The following is a 19,704-nucleotide window of genomic DNA, read 5'->3' on the forward strand; positions in this document are numbered from 1 at the left end:
TAACTCAATTTTGACTTATAATGTAGTTACTGCAGTTAGACTTTGTAGGACAGAATAGTATGGTAAGAAAAACTCTTTTCAGGCAAATGGTTTGACTGATTTTGAAAATGTCTTCCACACTTTATATTCGATTATAAAAGGAATTTGCCTCACAGATCAAACACCCATTAACACTATTAAATCAAGATTGCATTAGCTCCAATTTAACCCTCTGGGGTCTATGATAACGTGACTTTTTTAAAAGCGCCGTAACAAAAAACGAGTTCTTTGTTTGATGCTCCTCGGTTGTGTAAAACCAAAGATATGATCGTTTTAATTTGATAGTACAAAATATTTATTCAAGTGTAAAAGTAGGATGTGACGAGGCAGGCGTGGCATTCTGTAAAAATGGAAAAAAGAGTCTAATGATCTAACACTGTTCCTATAAATAAACATGTTTTATGGTATTTTTTTATGTATAGTTTTATTTGAATTTTACCTTTATATGTTCATATTTGTAACCTATGTTTACATTTTTCTGCTCTTAAACAGTTCATTGAGCATATTTATGGTTTTTATTGTCATAGATAGTACAATTTTATTTCAGATTTCATGATTTTTGTGTATTTTTGGGCTCAATGTGTTAATAAAGTGTGTTAAAGTGAAAAAAATAATTGTGCTGAGAAAATACCAAATACCAAACATGACAATAGTAAATATGATGTGGTATATAAAGGGCAAATAGGCTCAGACAGCAGAGGGTTAATGATAACAGTTGCAATTCACTAACTCTAGGTGGCGACACTCTATTAGCGGAAACACTCTCCGGCCACTTTATTAGGTGAAGGGTGTACCTAATAAAGTGGCGCTGTGGTCTTCTGCTTCAGGTTGGACCTGTTGTGTGTTCAGAGATGTTCTTCTGCAGACCTTGGTTGTAACCAGTGGTTATTATTTGAGTTACTGTTGATTTTTCAACAAAGCATCAAGGCCCTCTGGATATTTTCTCTTTTAGGACCACTCTCTGTAAACCATGGGTCTCGAACTCGCGGCCCGCGGGCCAATTGTGGCCCTCGTGACGATATTTTGTGGCCCCCACCTTGATATGAAAGTTTAATGTGAGTTTTATATGAATGGCACTTTACCGTGTTGTGTGTGGAAGGTCCCTTTAATTACTTTTTTTGGTAATTCTGTCTTTTTTGGGTCAATAATAATATTTACAATAATAATAATAATAATAACAACAACAACAACAATCATAATAATAAAACAAAATAATAATAATAATGATAATACAAATTTTAATATTATTATTATTATTCATATTAATAATAATAAAATTATAATACAAAATAATAATAATGATAACAATATTATTATTAATAATAATAATAACAACAACAATAATAATCAAAATAATAAATAATAATAACAACAAAAACAACAACAACAATAATAATAAAACAAAATAATGATAATGATAACAATAAAAGTGGTAATATTATTATTATTATTATTATTATTATTATTAATAATAATAATAATAATAATAATAATAATAATAATAAAATTATAATTAAATTATAATTGAAAAAATAATAATGATAACATTATTATTATTATCATTAATAATAATAATAATAATAATAATGCATTTTATTTGTATAATTAATTAACTTGTTTTTTTATTTTATTTTGTCATCTTTCGTCTTCCATAGCTGAACGGTGCAACACTGTAATAACTTCATTTACATTTTACACTGTTTACTTTCTCACATCTGCCTCCTCTGCTCCAGACCTGACTAGCCGCTCTGCCGAGAGATCGATCGATCGCTCGGCAGCCAGCCCCGAACCAACAGAACAGAAGCAGCCTGACTCGTCATATGCTCCGGCTCGACTGCTCCGGTCTGGACCGACTGCTGCGTGTCTTCTTTAAGGAACTGAGTCCAGCTCGTCACTTGTCAACAGGCTGAGAGAGAAAACCACCCGTGGATATTAAACTCGGTACGTGGAGCTGATAACGACCCCGTTCCCGTCCGGTACCGTCCCGAGAGGATTCTGACGGTTGTGGAGTTTATTTCTGCTCGGTTTATCCGCCATAACATGAAGTCCTGCGGACACGGTGAGCTGTTTCTGACTTGTGTTTCTCTCTTTTCTGTGAGTTTGTGATGTGATGTGACCTTTAAAACTAATGCATGATTCAATTTGTCGCCACATAGTTTTCACTCACTTTCATATGAAGTCGCATTAAAGCTGATAACGGCAGGACGAGGCTGTCCGGTAACGGCAGCTTGTTATCTTAGTTACATCACAAGACAGGCGGCTTTCACTAGTTATTAAAACTGGACAAGTTTCTATTTAGACCACGTTAGCATGAGCATTAGCCTCTCAACTCTTCACAACAACACCCATATTAAATAAATGCTGCACTGCTAAATGCTGGGCCATATGGTTAGTTCACAGTAGGGCTGGGCGACATATCAATATAAAAGATATATCATGTGGAATTAAACCATACATCGATATAGTTAAAATCTGCACTGTGACTCTTCCTCCAGGCAAGCTGTGGCTTTTATTTAAGATATTTTCTTATTTAAATGTGCACTTTATGGAGCTTTGATTTAAAAAAAAGGTTCTCCTGTTATATTGGAGAACCTTTAAATTAAATGGTAATTTTTGACATGTAATATGATGTAATTTCTGACTACAAGGCGGCTTTCACTAGTTATTAAAACTGGACAAGTTTCTATTTAGACCACGTTAGCATGAGCATTAGCCTCTCAACTCTTCACAACAACACCCATATTAAAGAAATGCTACTGCTAAATGCTTTGCCATATGGTTAGTTCACAGTAGGGCTGGGCGACATATCAATATAAAAGATATATTGATATGTTTCTAAATGTGATGTGGAATTACACCATATATCGATATAGTTAAAATCTGCACTGTGACTCTTCCTCCAGGCAAGCTGTGGCTTTTATTTAAGATGTTTTCTTATTTAAATGTGCACTTTAAGGAGCTTTGATTTAAATAAAAAGGTTCTCCTGTTGTTATATTGGAGAACCTTTAAATTAAATGGTAATTTTTGACATGTAATATGGTGTCATTTCTGACTACAAGGCGGCTTTCACTAGTTATTAAAACTGGACAAGTTTCTATTTAGACCACGTTAGCATGAGCATTAGCCTCTCAACTCTTCACAACAACACCCATATTAAATAAATGCTACACTGGTTAATGCTAATGTCTTGTTTGCCATGTGGTTAGTTCACAGTAGGGCTGGGCGACATATCAATATATTTCTAAATGTGATGTGGAATTACACCATATATCGATATAGTTCAAATCTGCACTGTGACTCTTCCTCCAGGCAAGCTGTGGCTTTTATTTAAGATATTTTTTTGTTTATATGTGCACTTTATGGAGCTTTGATTTTTTTTAAAAAGGTTCTCCAGTTGTTTTATTGGAGAACCTTTAAATTAAATGGTAATTTTTGGATATCCCATAATATGTATGTGGTGTTTTTCTGTCATTTCTGTCCATATGATGCTCTAATATGTTTCAACAGACTATAATTGACCCATTTTAAGCATTTTTAGGCATTTTAAAAGTTGACAATTTTTGACAAAAATAGACATACTATAGCATGAGTTTTTTTTGGACTTCCCATAATGTGGTAATTTGTTGCTACTTTTTGACTAATAGTTGTTGACCCGTGAGTCCTGGGATTCAAACCAGCGACCCCTGTGGTAACAAGCTGATTTCCTAACCTCTAGGACACAGACCACACATATATAATTGTATTTTTCAGCTACTTTCGGACAAACTATACCACCATCACAAGACAGGCGGCTTGTTATAATAGTTCTCCTGTTGTTATATTGGAGAACCTTTGAATTAAATGGTAATTTTTGACATGTAATATGGTGTCATTTCTGACTACAAGGCGGCTTTCACTAGTTATTAAAACTGGACAAGTTTCTATTTAGACCACGTTAGCATGAGCATTAGCCTCTCAACTCTTCACAACAACACCCATATTAAATAAATGCTACACTGGTTAATGCTAATGTCTTGTTTGCCATGTGGTTAGTTCACAGTAGGGCTGGGCGACATATCAACATAAAAGATATATCATATGGAATTACACCATATATCGATATAGTTCAAATCTGCACTGTGACCCTTGCTCCAGGCAAGCTGCAGCTTTTATTTAAGATATTTTTTTAATTTAAATGTGCACTTTATGGAGCTTTGATTTAAAAAAAAAAAAAAAAGGTTCTCCCGTTGTTATATTGGAGAACCTTTAAATTAAATGGTAATTTTTGGACATCCCATAATATGTATGTGCTGTTTTTCTGTCATTTCTGTCCATATGATGCTCTAGTATGTTTCAACAGACTATAATTGACCCATTTTAAGCATTTTTAGGCATAGTATGAGGTTTTTTTGGACATCCCATAATGTGGTAATTTGTTTCTATTTTTTGACTAATAGTTCTTGACCCGTGAGTCCTGGGATTTGAACCAGCGACCCCTGTGGTAACAAGCTGATTTCCTAACCTCTAGGACACAGACCACACAGAGAGAACTGGATTATTCAGATACTTTTGGACAAACTAGACCACCATCACAAGACAGGCGGCTTTCACTAGTTATTAAAACTGGACAAGTTTCTATTTAGACCAGGTTAGCATGAGCATTAGCCTCTCAACTCTTCACAACAACACCCATATTAAATAAATGCTACACTGGTTAATGCTAATGTCTTGTTTGCCATATGGTTAGTTCACAGTAGGGCTGGGCGACATATCAATATATTTCTAAATGTGATGTGGAATTACACCATATATCAATATAGTTCAAATCTGCACTGTGACCCTTGCTCCAGGCAAGATGCAGCTTTTATTTAAGATATTTTCTTATTTAACGTGCACTTTATGGAGCTTTGATTTTTTTTAAAAAGGTTCTCCTGTTGTTTTATTGGAGAACCTTTAAATTAAATGGTAATTTTTGACATGTAATATGGTGTCATTTCTGACTACAAGGCGGCTTTCACTAGTTATTAAAACTGGACAAGTTTCTATTTAGACCACGTTAGCATGAGCATTAGCCTCTCAACTCTTCACAACAACACCCATATTAAAGAAATGCTACACTGCTAAATGCTGGGCCATATGGTTAGTTCACAGTAGGGCTGGGCGACATGTCAATATAAAAGATATATTGATGTATTTTTAAGTGTGATATGGAATTAAACCATATATCGATATAGTTCAAATCTGCACTGTGACCCTTGCTCCAGACAAGCTGCGGCTTTTATTTAAGATATTTTCTTTATTTAAATGTGTCTTTATGGAGCTTTGATTTAAAAAAAACCTTTTAAATTAAATGGTCATTTTTTGGACATCCCATAATATGGGTTTTTTCTGTTCTCACATAAAGTTGCATGAATTCCCCTTACTATTTACTTTCCTTTTTTATTTTATAAGTTCTGTGTCTCCATTTTATTCCATATTTTACCATATAAATAAAATATCGCCCTGCTCTCAGTCATTCCCCTGCTGCAATGATGGTGCAGAGATGCTGAGAGCACAGATGCGGAAACACTGACCAATCAGGGAAGACTGAAGTGTTTTGTTTTTTTATAATTAAAGCATAAACAAATGTTTGATAGTAGTCATTCAAAATATAAATATGAACCTAAAAATGACCATAATATTTCCCTTTTAACTCTATAAAGTCTGGGGCTATTTTTGTCCATTTTTTAATCCTTTTCATGTCTTTTTTTGGTCAATTGTGTCTTTTTTTTGTTATTTTGTGTCTTCTTGTGTGTTTTTTTTGGCCATTCTGTCTTCTCATTTTGTGTCTTTTTTAGTCCTTTAGTCCAACATGAAATGTGATTTTGAATCTTTTTTTTAACTTTCAAAACACTATCATGCTCAATAAATAACTTTAAATCAATAACTTTAAATGTTGCAAATGTGAACAAAGGTGTCAAATCTAACATATAAGAGGGCTGTTTTCTAGTCTGGATGTCATCATTTTGGAGACTCCACAGGGTTAATTCAAGATTTCACAATTTTATTTGGCCACGGTTCATGTGATTAGATAATAGTTAGCTGAGAACTTGAGTTCCCTTTTTATTAAATGGGAAAAAATGCTTTTTATAGAAAAAAATAAGCATTTAAAAAAAAATTCAAACACATTTTATTTAAGTATTGATACAACATATATTGAAATGATTCTGATTAGAGCAGAGCAGGTTGATTTGTGTTGTAGAGGCGTATCAGAAAGGTTTTGCCAAGATGGCCAGTTGTTTTTTATTTAGTGAAAAAGTCTAGTTTAAGTCAAGTCAAGTCAAACTTTATTTATAAAAACATTTAAAACAACCGGGGTTAACCAAAGTGCTGTACAGATATCAAAGTTGCAGGAAATACAGTAAAAACTAAAATACTAAAATACATAAACACAGTGCAACAATAGAATAAAATAAATCAAAATATAATAAAATAAATTAAAATTTAATACAATTTTGTTTTTGCAAGATGTCCATTTAAACTTGATTAAAAGCCAGGGAGAAAAAGTGTATTTTTAAGGATGATTTTAAAACCTCAAAAGATCCTTCAGATGGGATGATCCAGGGCAGGTTATTCCAGACTCTAGTTCACAGACATTAGGCTACTTTTATATTTCCAGTCTTTATATTTGTGCTGTGAGCCGACATGTCTAATGATTCGTCTCTTCTCTGTGCTCCTCAGAAACCTCCTGAGCTTCATGAACATGTGAAACTTGACTCTGCAGCAGGCAGATGTGAGTCCCAGGCTGGATTGGATGGCACTGAGGATACAAGGTAAGCACTCTGCCAGTAAATCTGAACTCATTATTGATCCGTTTCCTGAGCTACAAATGACCTCAGTGAGGGCAAAGTCCTCACAGACACAAAGAGAGAGAGAGAGAAGGTAGAGAACGCAGCTCTGGAGGCAAAAAATACACAAAAAAAGCTCATTTTAGGGATCAAATGACATTTTAAGGAAAAATCAAGTCAGTATCAAGTGATATTTCTAACCTGAATAAACACAGAAACCTGGGAAATTACAAAATATTGTGTTCATTATAGGGTTGTCACGATACTAAAATGTTCAACTCGATACCGATACTCAGGAGGTTTCTGAGGAGCACAGAGAAAAGACGAATCATTAGACATGTCGGCTCACAGCACAAATATAAAGACTGGAAATGTAAAAGTAGACTAATGTCTGGAAACTAGACTTTTTCACTAAATAAAAACCAACTGGCCATCTTGGCAAAACCTTTCTGATACGCCAAAACAACACAAATCAACCTGCTCTGCTCTAATCAGAATCATTTCAATATATTCTGTATCAATACTTAAATAAAGTGTGTTTGATGTTGTTTAAAAATGCTTTTTTTTTCCATAAAAAGCATTTTTTCCCCATTTAATAAAAAGGGAACTCAAGTTCTCAGCTAAATATTATCTAATCACATGAACCTTGCCAAAATAAAATAGGGAAATCTTGAATTAACCCTGTGGAGTCTCCAAAAGCTCCAAATAATCCAGACTTCTTGATGACATCCAGACTAGAAAACAACCCTCTTATATGTTATATTTGACACCTTTGTTCACATTTGCAACATTTAAAATTATTTATTGAGCATGATAGTGTTTTGAAAGTAAAAAAAAGATTCAAAATCACATTTTATGTTGGACTAAAGGACTAAAAAAGACACAAAATGTCCAAAAAAAGACACAAAATGACTAAAAAAAGACACAAAATGAGAAGACAGAATGGCAAAAAAAAAAACACACAAAAAGCACATTTTAGGGATCAAATGACATTTTAAGGAAATATCAAGTCAGTATCAGGTGATATATCTAACCCGAATAAACACAGAAACCTGGAAAATTACAAAATATTGTGTTCATAGTAGGGTTGTTACGATACTAAAATGTTCAACTCGATACCGATACTCAAGGAAATATTCAATACCATTTTGGATACCACCAGGATAAAAACAAAGACCCCAAAATGTAACAGAAATATTTTTATTAACAAGAAAAATGCAACATGTAAAAATGAACAGAACCACAGGTTAAATATTTATAATAAAAACAGTTGTGCAAAAAGAAACTGCAACTATGAGAACAAGCTTCAGGTCTGAGGTAGTGCACAAAATAAATAAATACAATAAACAATAACAATTAGAACAATATTTTGGATGCTGTGCACAATATTAGGAAAGCTTGATAAGTTTCTCTGCTTCATTCTGGGACTTTAAGAGAGAAAATAACACTTTTCAGTCACCAACATTTATATAAACGTATTAACTTTATGCTTATGTATACTGACACTGTCAATTAACCTAATATGGACATACTACGTGCCTGATTTATTTATTTATTTATGTTGTTTATAATCATTAATGTGATGTCAGACTTCATCTGAACCTGGTCTCACAGGAATCCGTGAAATAGCCACAGATTTGCTTAACTCAAAATCCGTGGAATAGCCACGGAATCACTCAAATTTCCCTGAAACTGACACGGATTTCCAGAAAAAGACACAAAATGACAAAAAAAAGACACAAAATGACAAAAAAAGACACAAAATGAACAAAAAGACACAAAATAACAAACTCTTCAGTGAGAAGACACTCAAGACAGAGATTTTCAGCCCAACAATAGTATTTTGTTGAAAAACAGAGATTAGAAACATAAATAGGTAGGCCTAATACTTTTTTAAAACTAAAAGACTTTTAGCTACATGACTTCATGGAAAATTCTCCTCAAGATCAAAACACCAGAGCTGCTGTGAACTTATTAACAATTCCCAAATTTGGGATCAGGGACAAAACCTGCTGGAAACATCTCTAATCACTGAACACCCGGACCCCACACTGTAAAAAAACCCCCAAAAAACAGTTTTTTTACGGTAAAAACCAGCAGCTGTGGTTACTTTTTGAGTATTGATAAGTTTGACAACCCTAGTTTATAACCACAAAGAGCAGGTTTTCTACCTTTGTCTGTCAGCTGTAGTGATGCTGGTGCATTAAACATTTAAACATGTTTAATGTTGATTAACAAACAACTTGAGTGACAGTTGAACAGTTGTTCTAAAGGCCATGGAGCCTCCAGACGGATGGTTAAAGTCAACAGCAGCAAGGTGTTCTACAGGTTTCTCAGCACACATTATTGACCTCAAGGTATATTTGAAATGTTAAGTAGCTGACTATGCAAAGTTTCTATGCATAACGACCTCCTCCTGTTTGTTGAACCAGTGGTCTCTACACTTCTTTCTCTGTTTTCACATGCAAATGTTGCTGTTCTGGTGGAAAACATCAAATTTGCACAGTTGTTTGAGTTCAGTTTCTCCTGAGGGGATTCAAACAGAGTTACAGGGTTGGTAACTCCCTGGAAAATAAATAAGGACCCCTGGCGTGGTGAATTACTATTATTAGCCCATTTGTTTGTGAGTAAATTTTTTTAACAATTTGACTCGAACCTGAATTGAATTAGATGCAAATTAGAAAACAAATTATTTAGGTAACGCTTTATAATAAGGTCCTTAATAACCATTAATGAACAAGTGATAAGGCATTGTTCTCGCTTTTGATCCGGTAGTTGCAAAAAGCATAGTTAACTTATAATAGATGAGCAATAAAGTATATTTTAATATCAATAAACAAACAAAATAAGATTAATAAAGGCATGGCAAAGACATAATGGGTGGGTTATGGGTGTTTGTAATGCCATTATTAACACTTATATAAGCTTATAAACACACAATAATGTTAATAAGCATCTTGTAAGGGCTTACAAGGGCCTTATTACTTGTTAATTAATGGTTATTACAAGGACCTTAATATAAAGCGTTACCCAATTATTATCCAGCAATTCACTTTAACCCATTTAGTCCTAAAACTGCCTGTAAAACCTCTGATTGGTGATTTTAAAATCAGCCTCTAAAACCTGAAGTTTTTCTGTAAATCCAACAGAAGTGTCAACTCTTCTACTAAATAATAGATTTTTCAGCCTCTGTAGCAGATAGAAATGACATTCATAAAGTATGTGAGAGCTTATAGCTGTTATATCTGAGCTCCCTCCGCTATAGTCGTCTTCACCATGATTTATAAGTTCTGGAAAAGTCCCATGATGCATTGGGACACTCCCACATGGATTCTTATGCATTTCATTGGCCAAGAGACAAAATTAGGTGGAAAAAACTACAAATACTACAAAAACGACGTATCCTCTTTCCTCTTTAATGGTAGAATAACACAACAGCACCCAACAGGTTTTAAAGGTAGAAATGGGGTAATGCTTTCCCGTCTTAAATGGTCATTTTGTATCTTTTTATGGTCATTTTGTGTCTTTTTTGGTCCCTTTTACAACATTCGTGTTTATCTGATTAGTGTAGTATCCGTAGGAAGTCTGTATTCGTCTGCAACTCCATAAAACACTTTTCTAGCTCCACTAAAAGGCGTCCGATCTTGCTTTATAGATGGATTTTACACAGCATCTTACTTTTTGGTATTTCTGTTTTTTTTAATTACAGAAACAGATTTTTATGGCTCTGAGCCATACATTGTATCAGTTTTTACCTACAAACATGTTAGTTGTTTGGGGAGATAAACTGATTGTTTTTTGTGTTTCTATAATAAAAATAAAACAACACCTTTACCTGACATCTTGACACACACACACACACACACACACACACACACACACACACTCTGCTGCTGTGTGTGCTTAGCTGTGATGTGTGAGAAAGGAAGGCGTCAGTTAGTTAGAGAGAGAAAAACAAAACAGAACAGGATCCAAACAGCTGAGAGAGAGAGAGCAGGGGGAGGTTTCTCCAGGTGGAACAGCAGGTGCGTTGACCTTTCACCACTCTTATGTTCCTCAGATGAAATGCTCCATAATGATGTTTCAGGAACACGAGCAGCTTATCAGCCTGGTAGCAGCTCAACTCCACCCTGCTGACTGTTCACCTGCTCTCTTTGGCTGACCTCCTTTATTAAACTGGCTTCTTCTTTGTTGTGGTCGAAGCATTAACCAGATAATATGTAGACGTCTTATTAGGGCAATATAAGTGCATTTTACTGATTATACTTGTGTAATTACACCTAAGTAGGACTTCAATGAAGGACTCTTACTTGTTATTGAGTATTTTACATTGCTGTATTGATATTTTTTACTTAAAGAATAAAAAAATCTGAATATGTAATTACACACATACACACACACACACACGCACGCGCACACACACACACACACACACATACATACACATAATTTAGAATTGTGTTTACCTCTGAGTCAGACCTCCAAGATAAGAGACATTTAGGAAACCACAGCTCCGTTTCCTTCGTGTCCCAGTGTCGAGGCTGTTGACTGGAGGATTATTAGAATGAGAACAAACATCCTCCTGATTTATTAACGAGGCGGTTAGTGCCTTGCTTCAGGGCTTCAGGGGGACGCTGGCTCTCCGCTTAGTCCAACATGTTGTCACGCTGCCTTACACCAGTCTGTTAGTCTACATGAGTACACAGTAGTTAAAAAAGGAGAATTCATCCTTCCATCTTGGACCAATGTGAAGCGTTTCTTGGACATGTAATGTTTCTAGTATTCCATATCATATATAAATCCATATTGATTTCTGTAGAACTCTTCACAGATTCTCTTAGAGCTGCACAATTAATCTAATTTTAATCGCGATCACGATTTTGGGCGCCACGATTAAATTAACCTGATCGTCGGTGATATTTCCATTTTAAAATGCGTCTCTCCTGCAGATCTAATCAACACTTTCTACACCAGTAGTTTCTACACCGGGGCCGTGTTTCTCCCCTGAAAACAGCCTGGTTGCTGATTGGATAGAACACTAAGCAGGATGTGATGTAGTACTGGACGCCACAACAACACGAGACATTTGTAAAAGCTGGAGAAGCAGTGTTGGCAACTTAGCAACTTTGTTGCTATATTTAGCGACTTTTCAGACCCCCTTAGAGACTATTTATCAAAAAACCGACTGGAGACAAATCCAGCGACTTTTTCTGGTGTTATTGGAGATTTTTTTTCTGGTGTTATTGTGGGGCCGGAGGCTCTTCCCAATGAACCGCGGGGGCCGGAGGCTTGTTAAGAAGAGTAAGAACGAGTTGAAGCAGCACAGTCCTCCTGCAGCAGTCTCTCCCAGCTGCAGAGCCGTAGGGGATGTTAACCCCTTAGTGTCCAGTCTGCAGATTGCTAACAGGCTAACAGTTAGCTCTGTAGCAGTACAGTGTGTATGTGCTAACAGTTAGCTCTGTAGCAGTACAGTGTGTATGTGCTAACAGTTAGCTCTGTAGCAGTACAGTGTGTATGTGCTAACAGGCTAACAGTTAGCTCTGTAGCAGTACAGTGTGTATGTGCTAACAGGCTAACAGTTAGCTCTGTAGCAGTACAGTATGTATGTGCTAACAGGCTAACAGTTAGCTCTGTAGCAGTACAGTGTGTATGTGCTAACAGGTTAACAGTTAGCTCTGTAGCAGTACAGTGTGTATTTGCTAACAGGCTAACAGTTAGCTCTGTAGCAGTACAGTGTGTATGTGCTAACAGGCTAACAGTTAGCTCTGTAGCAGTACAGTGTGAATGTGCTAACAGGCTAACAGTTAGCTCTGTAGCAGTACAGTGTGTATGTGCTAACAGTTAGCTCTGTAGCAGTACAGTGTGTATGTGCTAACAGGCTAACAGTTAGCTCTGTAGCAGTACAGTGTGTATGTGCTAACAGGCTAACAGTTAGCTCTGTAGCACCAGACACTAAAAACTGTTCCTGTTGTTTGTTTAAAAGTAATGCAATAAAAATACAGATGTTTTCCCTCACATGATGAATAATCGTGATTAATAATCGTGCAGATTATTATATCCATGATACACAAGGGTTAATCGTTCATCTCCTGAGCTTCCTGCCTGTTATACAGGTGCCAGTAAACATCCCAGTATAACAGACAGGTGTGTCTCCTTCACCTGTCCAACAGCTGAGATAATGACCATTACTGAAGGTGTCAGCCTGCTTCAGGTGAACGCTGCTGACAGCTCCATTCATCATAATAATCACTTGTTAGCAGAGGAAAGAGACGGAGGCGAGGTGGGAGGTGGGAAGACGTATAAATATAGCTTTTCTATAAATACTGGCTTCACTTTCTCACTTGAAACGGAGACATTATTATTCACAACGCTACAGTTCACTCTCAGGGAGCGTTCTGTGTGAGAGGAAAACAAATCAAGATCAGTGAATTCATTCGCTGTTTTAATTTGAGCCCCGAGGAATCAAGCAGCAGCTGTATTTTATATCAGGAGTTCAACCTTTTTGAGTCAGAATCAGAATCTCACAGTTCAGATCAGACAAACTCAGTTGATTCGACGAATTTTGGACAAATAATGAAGCAGACAACAACTAAAACATCTCTCTGTCTATGCATTTATATATATATATTTTTATATTTTATTGTTACTTTTAATCTAAGTCCTTTGCTATCAGTCTAAAGGTCCATTCTGACCTCCTGAGTGTGTAACAGTCAGCTTCAAGCAGAGACTCCTTGGAAAGTAACAACTTGATACTTTGGGATTTGTCAGAAAAGACACAAAATTACCCCAAAAAAGAATCAAATTGACCACGAAATTACATAAAATTAAGCAAAAAGACACAAATTGACCAAAAAAGACGCAAAATTATCAACAAAAGGGAACAAAATTACCAAAAAAGACACAAGTTGACCACAAAATGATAAACAAAACACACAAAATGACCAAAAAAGACACAAAATTACCAAAAAAAGAGACTAAATGACTAAAAAAAAGACACAAAATGATCAAAAAAAGACACAAAAAGATAAAAAAATTACACAAAATGACCAAAAAAAGACAGAAATTGACCAAAAAAGACACAAAATGACCAAGAAAAGAGACTAAATAGCCCAAAAAAGAAACAAAATGACCAAAAAAGACACAAAATTACTAAAAAGACACAAAATGATCAAAAAAAGGGATCAAAATTACCAAAAAAGACACAAATTGACCACAAAATGATCAAAAACACACACAAAATGACCAAAAAAGACACAAAAGGACCAAAAAAGACACAAAATGACCAAAAAAAGACAGAAATTGACCAAAAAAAGACCACAAAATGACCAAAAAAAGACACAAAATGACCAAAAAAAGACATGAAATTACCAAAAAGACTAAATCACATGAACACTTTAACGTGGTGGAGACAGAGCTGACTTCTAAAATGATTTGTTGACCCCCAGAAATCATCTGGGGACCCTTATTGGGGTCTGGACCCCCAGGTTGAGACTAGCTGTCTTTTCTCCAGTTAAAGCGTCTCCTCCAGAGTTCCTGTCAGTGATCCAGAGATCTTAGATTAGTGAACAATGACGAGGCTCAGAGTGTTTCAGTCTGACGCTCCAACAATCTGCTCTGTTGTTGCTCCAGTAGCTGACTAACGCTGCTCCACATCCTTCACTCTGACCCAAACTGATTATTTAACTTCCTGTTTGATCCATTGTTGGCCAACAGGGCACAATTATTATTACTAAATGACAATCCAAGACACATTTGAGTCATTCTGATCGTAGTATGAACGTTTTCATTCCATCAGATATGTACTTTTTTTTTAAACTTTCTTTTTATTGAACACTTGGACAAACATTTTGCTTAAATCTGGTATGCATAAATCGAACCCCTCCAAAAATTGTGCGACTGAAATAGTAGTCATCCAAAAATTATGAAAAATTAAACAGCAATTTTTTTTTATTGCTAAATGAGAATCCAAGATACATTTGAGTAATGGTAGTATGAACATTTTTTTTTTTTTTTTTCATCAGATATGTACATTTACATTTCTTTCTTTTTTTCTTTTGACACTTTATATAAGGGAACACATATTCAACATTAATTAGCTGCTTATTAGCATGGAAATAAGTAACATATTGTCCCTAAATGATTGTTTTGTAGGACATTTTTTTTCAAGATATAAAGGGGATGAGATATCCGACTCGTTGGCAGACACTTTTTTCCTCTCTTATCCTAGGAAAAAAATCCTAAAAAACTAGGATTGGTAGATTTTAATGTCAATTTTTACTCTACAAAGTGGCTCACTTTGTAGAGTAAAAATTTCTGAAATTCCTATTCTTTAATTTTTGTTGTTTTGATGTACTTCCTGGTACCTATCTATGATGACCCACAGAAATTAATAAAACAAAATTCAAAAAAAAAAAAAAAGAAGGTCTGGAGAAGGTGTTTGCTATTTGCCGTTTCCATGGTTTCGTTCACCTCTATGTAGAGATTATAAAGTCCATACAAAGTAAAGCATATTAAGATCATAACTCATATACAACAACTTCCTTACAACCATGGAAATGGCAAATAGCAACCTATAACTACTTAATAATGACTCATTAAGAGACAATATGTTACTTATTTTCATGCTAATAAGCAACTAATTCATGTTGAATATGTGTTCCCTAATCTAAAGTGTTACTGAATAATCTGTGCAACCCTAAAATAACATATTAAATAAATAACTGAATGAGTTATTTTTATCAGATGTCTCATGTTGCCTCAAAGCTGCTGCTGTCAAACTGATTTCTGTTGCAGGAAAAGTTAATTAGCCGAGAAAGATTCATGCAGTCAGTTCAAGATGTTGTGACTGTTGTTACAAACAGGAAAAAACAAAAGACAAAATTCTTTGGATTAAAGGGTTTTTCTAGTGCATGGCCGATATGGGATTATTGAGACCGATACTGATGTTGGAGGAGGATTTAACAGCAGATTTAACAGCAATATATCATGGGTTTTTAAAAAAAAAAAAATAGCATGGAAATAAAGCATATCTATGTGGATTTGGCACCAATTTTGCACCAATATGACTCTGCACAAAGACTCATGCAGAAGGCTGCTCTCTTTAGCAAATAATGTTTTTAAAAAATATATATTTTACATTATATTATACATTAATTATCAAGCAGTTCTAGTAAATAAATGACCATTAAAATAAAGCAGTAATTAAAATGATATATATAGCCACATGACATAGGGCTGGGCGATATGGACCAAGTCATATTCCGATATATTTGGGCTGAATATCAATATATACGATATATATCCTGATATTTTTATCTCAGTCAAATCTGACATGTCACAAGTAGTTTTATTGATTTATTTAAGTGAACATAAATACTGTATAACAACAGGAGAACCTTTTTTTTTTTTAGTCAAAGCTCCATAAAGTGCACATTTAGATTAAAAAAATAATAATATATAATATTTCTTAAATAATAATAGCCTATGATATAAAATAGGCCAATCTTTTTCCAAATATATATATATATATATATATATATATTTATATGAGAAAAGAATAATAATAATCCTAGTAAGGGCAGCATTTATATATAAAGAAAGAAAAAAAAGGAACTATATTGATATATGTGATTTGGTCTAATTCCATATCACATTTAAAAATATATCGGTATATATCGCCCAGCCCTAAATTATATTATACATTAATTATCAAGCAATTCTAGTAATGAAAACTGAGAAAATAAATGACCATTTAAATAAAGCATTAATTAAAATAAATAGCCACATGACACAATTTATAAAATCAACAACAAAGTATTGTTTTCTGCATTATATAAGTTCATAATGGCATCAGAAAACATATACGGGTGCATCTGAATAAATCAGAATATGATATTAAAGTATATTTCCAGTAGTTCAAGTCAAACATCAACCAACTATTGAGTCATATGATTTTCAGGTCTTCATTAACTGTAAGCCACAATCATTATAATTAGAATAAAATAAATAAATTAAGACATGAAATGTTTCATTCTGTGTGTAATGGATCTATATAATGTGTTATTTCACCTTTATGAATTTAATTTCTGACATTCTGACAGTCTGTCTGTGATGAACCAACATCAGCTGATAATCTTCATTCCTGTCTGAGACACATTGACAGAGGAGCTTTATTCCATTGTGTGTGTGTGTGTCTGTAGGAGTGTATGAGCGGTATGTAGACAGTCAGGACGGACTGGAAACTGTTTGAGGAAACAGAAGAATGTTTTGTGGCAACAAAACAGAGAGTTGCTCCAGCCTTCTCCTGGTGCAACCAGATGTTGCCAGCTGGCCAGATGGTTGCCCTAAAGGCCTGGTACAGACTAATGCTTGGATCACTGATCCATTCCCATGTTGTTGTGTTGGCTAGAAGGGATTTATTTCACTCTGACTTGTTTCTGGATGAATCGTTGGGTTGGTACTCACACTGGAAACAATTGTCTTGTAAATTAACAGTAAAATACTGGCAGCAGGGTTGCAGCATTCTACTGTTAATTGTACATTTCCCTTACAGTTATAAACTTTACAGCAGCATGTAAACTTTGGCGACCCCCCCACTGTGTTATCGGACTTTGGTACAGTCTTAAATGTGTTAGCCACCTGCGGTCCACATAGTATCTCAGCCATTTCAATGCAAGCAGGTTTAATCAGTGTTGTGTGGCTTTTTTGCTGGCACAATAAGGAGAGCTTCATTAAAATTGTTCGTAATGTTTTGGGGCCTTTTTGTGACAACAAGTTCCCTTTTTCTGAGGAAAAACTCTTTTGGTTTACCCACGACTCAGGATGTTTAGCTGTCTGGTGTCTGGTCAGTTTGCAGGGTTTCAAACTTTTATTTGCCAGTTTTTCACTGCAAAAGATGCATTCAGCTCTAATTTTGTCCATTGCTTCTATGAAGCCGAACTCATTGTGACTTTCATGGTACTCTCTCTTTTTCTTTTTGAGATATTCAGCATCTTCATCTCCCTGACGCTTCGCCATTTTTCCATTAGCTCTGTGTTTCTGTTGTTAGGTGAGGTTACCGCTAGGTGAGGTTACCGCTAGGCGAGGTTACCGCTAGGTGAGGTTACCGCTAGGTGAGGTTACCTCTAGGTGAGGTTACCGCTAGGTGAGGTTACCACTAGGTGAGGTTACCTCTAGGTGAGGTTACCTCTAGGTGAGGTTACCTCTAGGTGAGGTTACCACTAGGTGAGGTTACCTCTAGGTGAGGTTACCTCTAGGTGAGGTTACCTCTAGGTGAGGTTACCTCTAGGTGAGGTTACCGCTAGGTGAGGTTGCCGCTAGGTGAGGTTACCTCTAGGTGAGGTTACCTCTAGGTGAGGTTACCGCTAGGTGAGGTTACCGCTAGGTGAGGTTACTGCTAGGTGAGGTTACCTCTAGGTGAGGTTACCTCTAGGTGAGGTTACCGCTAGGTGAGGTTACCTCTAGGTGAGGTTACCGCTAGGTGAGGTTACCGCTAGGTGAGGCTATCGCTAGTTGAGGTTACCTCTAGGTGAGGTTACCGCTAGGTGAGGTTACCGCTAGGTGAGGTTACTGCTAGGTGAGGTTACCTCTAGGTGAGGTTACCTCTGGGTCTACTTCAGGAGGTTACCACATGCCCTTATTCTCACGAAATAGTCTATATTTTTAAAGCTTTTATATAGTGATTCAGTTTACATGCTTTTTCAGTAATTTTGTGTTTCTTTTTTTAAATTCATTTTACAATAAATGCAGCATAAATTAAAGATTTTACTATTAAATATTACTTATAGAGATATGGTGTTTAGTACATTTAACAGTGAGAAAAAGTATTTTTTTTACAAAAAATAAATGCAAAAATTACAGTAATGCTTGTATATATATTACAGCATATCTTTGCGACAAACATGTGCCAGAGTATTTTACAGTAGATTAATGTTTTGTTTTTTTAAACTGTAAAAAATCCTGTTTTGGCTGATATATACATTTACAGTGTTTCATTGTTACTGAAACTGAATTAACTCATTTATCATTTTACGTCTTTTACTGTCATGGTTTATCAGTTTTTCACCGTAAAATCAACAGACATTTTATTATATTTTTTTACAGTATAAGCCTGTTAGACTGACTGCCAGATTCAAACTTGTGGCGACTCAGTACAGTCTGGCTGATGATCGTTTTTCTGAAGCTTTCTCAGAAGTGGAGACCAGAACTAAAGCCAGCAGTAGATGAAGGTCTTCTGAAGAGAGATCTGCTTCTTCTTCATCGTCTATCTGCTTAACAAGATTACACACTTGACCTCTTGCACTCAATTAAAACACTCATCTCAACTCTTTTCTTTGTTCCTGGAACCAGTAGCTTGTTTTTATCAACTGTCCATGTGACAAAACCACAAAAGAGCAATAAAAGCTCAAATGTTTTGCTGCTTTGGAAACTAGTTAAAATGCTCTTTAACCCTTTAATGCAACACAGAAACACCTTCTAATGCACAACATGGGTCTAAATGATTAATTTCTCATGTTATTTCCTGCTGCTGTGTGTTTGAATATCTTTATTTTTTATTACAACAGATCATTATATCCATTTTTCCTTTCATACTTTATGAAGAAAAATAGTTTTTGTATTATTACATCAAGTTTACACACATGGGTCTAAAATGACCTTGTGCATTAGAAGAGTAGTGATACAAAAAGTGATTCACTGAATTAACAATGTGAGTATATGTGTAACTATGTTTGTCTTATTTTGAAGGTTTAACTTTAAAAGAGTTGTTAGAACCACCAGATTACATTGGAAAATCACATATTTTAACATTTGAGACTTATTAGAGCCACCAAATAATAATTTCCATTGGAAAAACACCAA

The 19,704-nt window shown here is 35.2% G+C and overlaps 1 protein-coding gene across 1 annotated transcript in view; it reads left to right on the forward strand.

Annotated features, from left to right (window-relative positions):
- The first annotated feature begins 1,891 nt into the window (after window positions 1-1,891).
- Window positions 1,892-19,704, forward strand: part of LOC131979612 (testis-expressed protein 2-like) — a 64,857-nt gene continuing 47,044 nt past the window's right edge. Inside the window, 2 exon segments of the mRNA XM_059343667.1 lie at window positions 1,892-2,098; window positions 6,740-6,831. The gene's annotated coding sequence lies outside the window, so the exon portion shown is untranslated.

The sequence above is a fragment of the Centropristis striata genome, chromosome 1, assembly GCF_030273125.1.
Source record: "Centropristis striata isolate RG_2023a ecotype Rhode Island chromosome 1, C.striata_1.0, whole genome shotgun sequence".
Lineage (NCBI taxonomy): Eukaryota > Metazoa > Chordata > Actinopteri > Perciformes > Serranidae > Centropristis > Centropristis striata.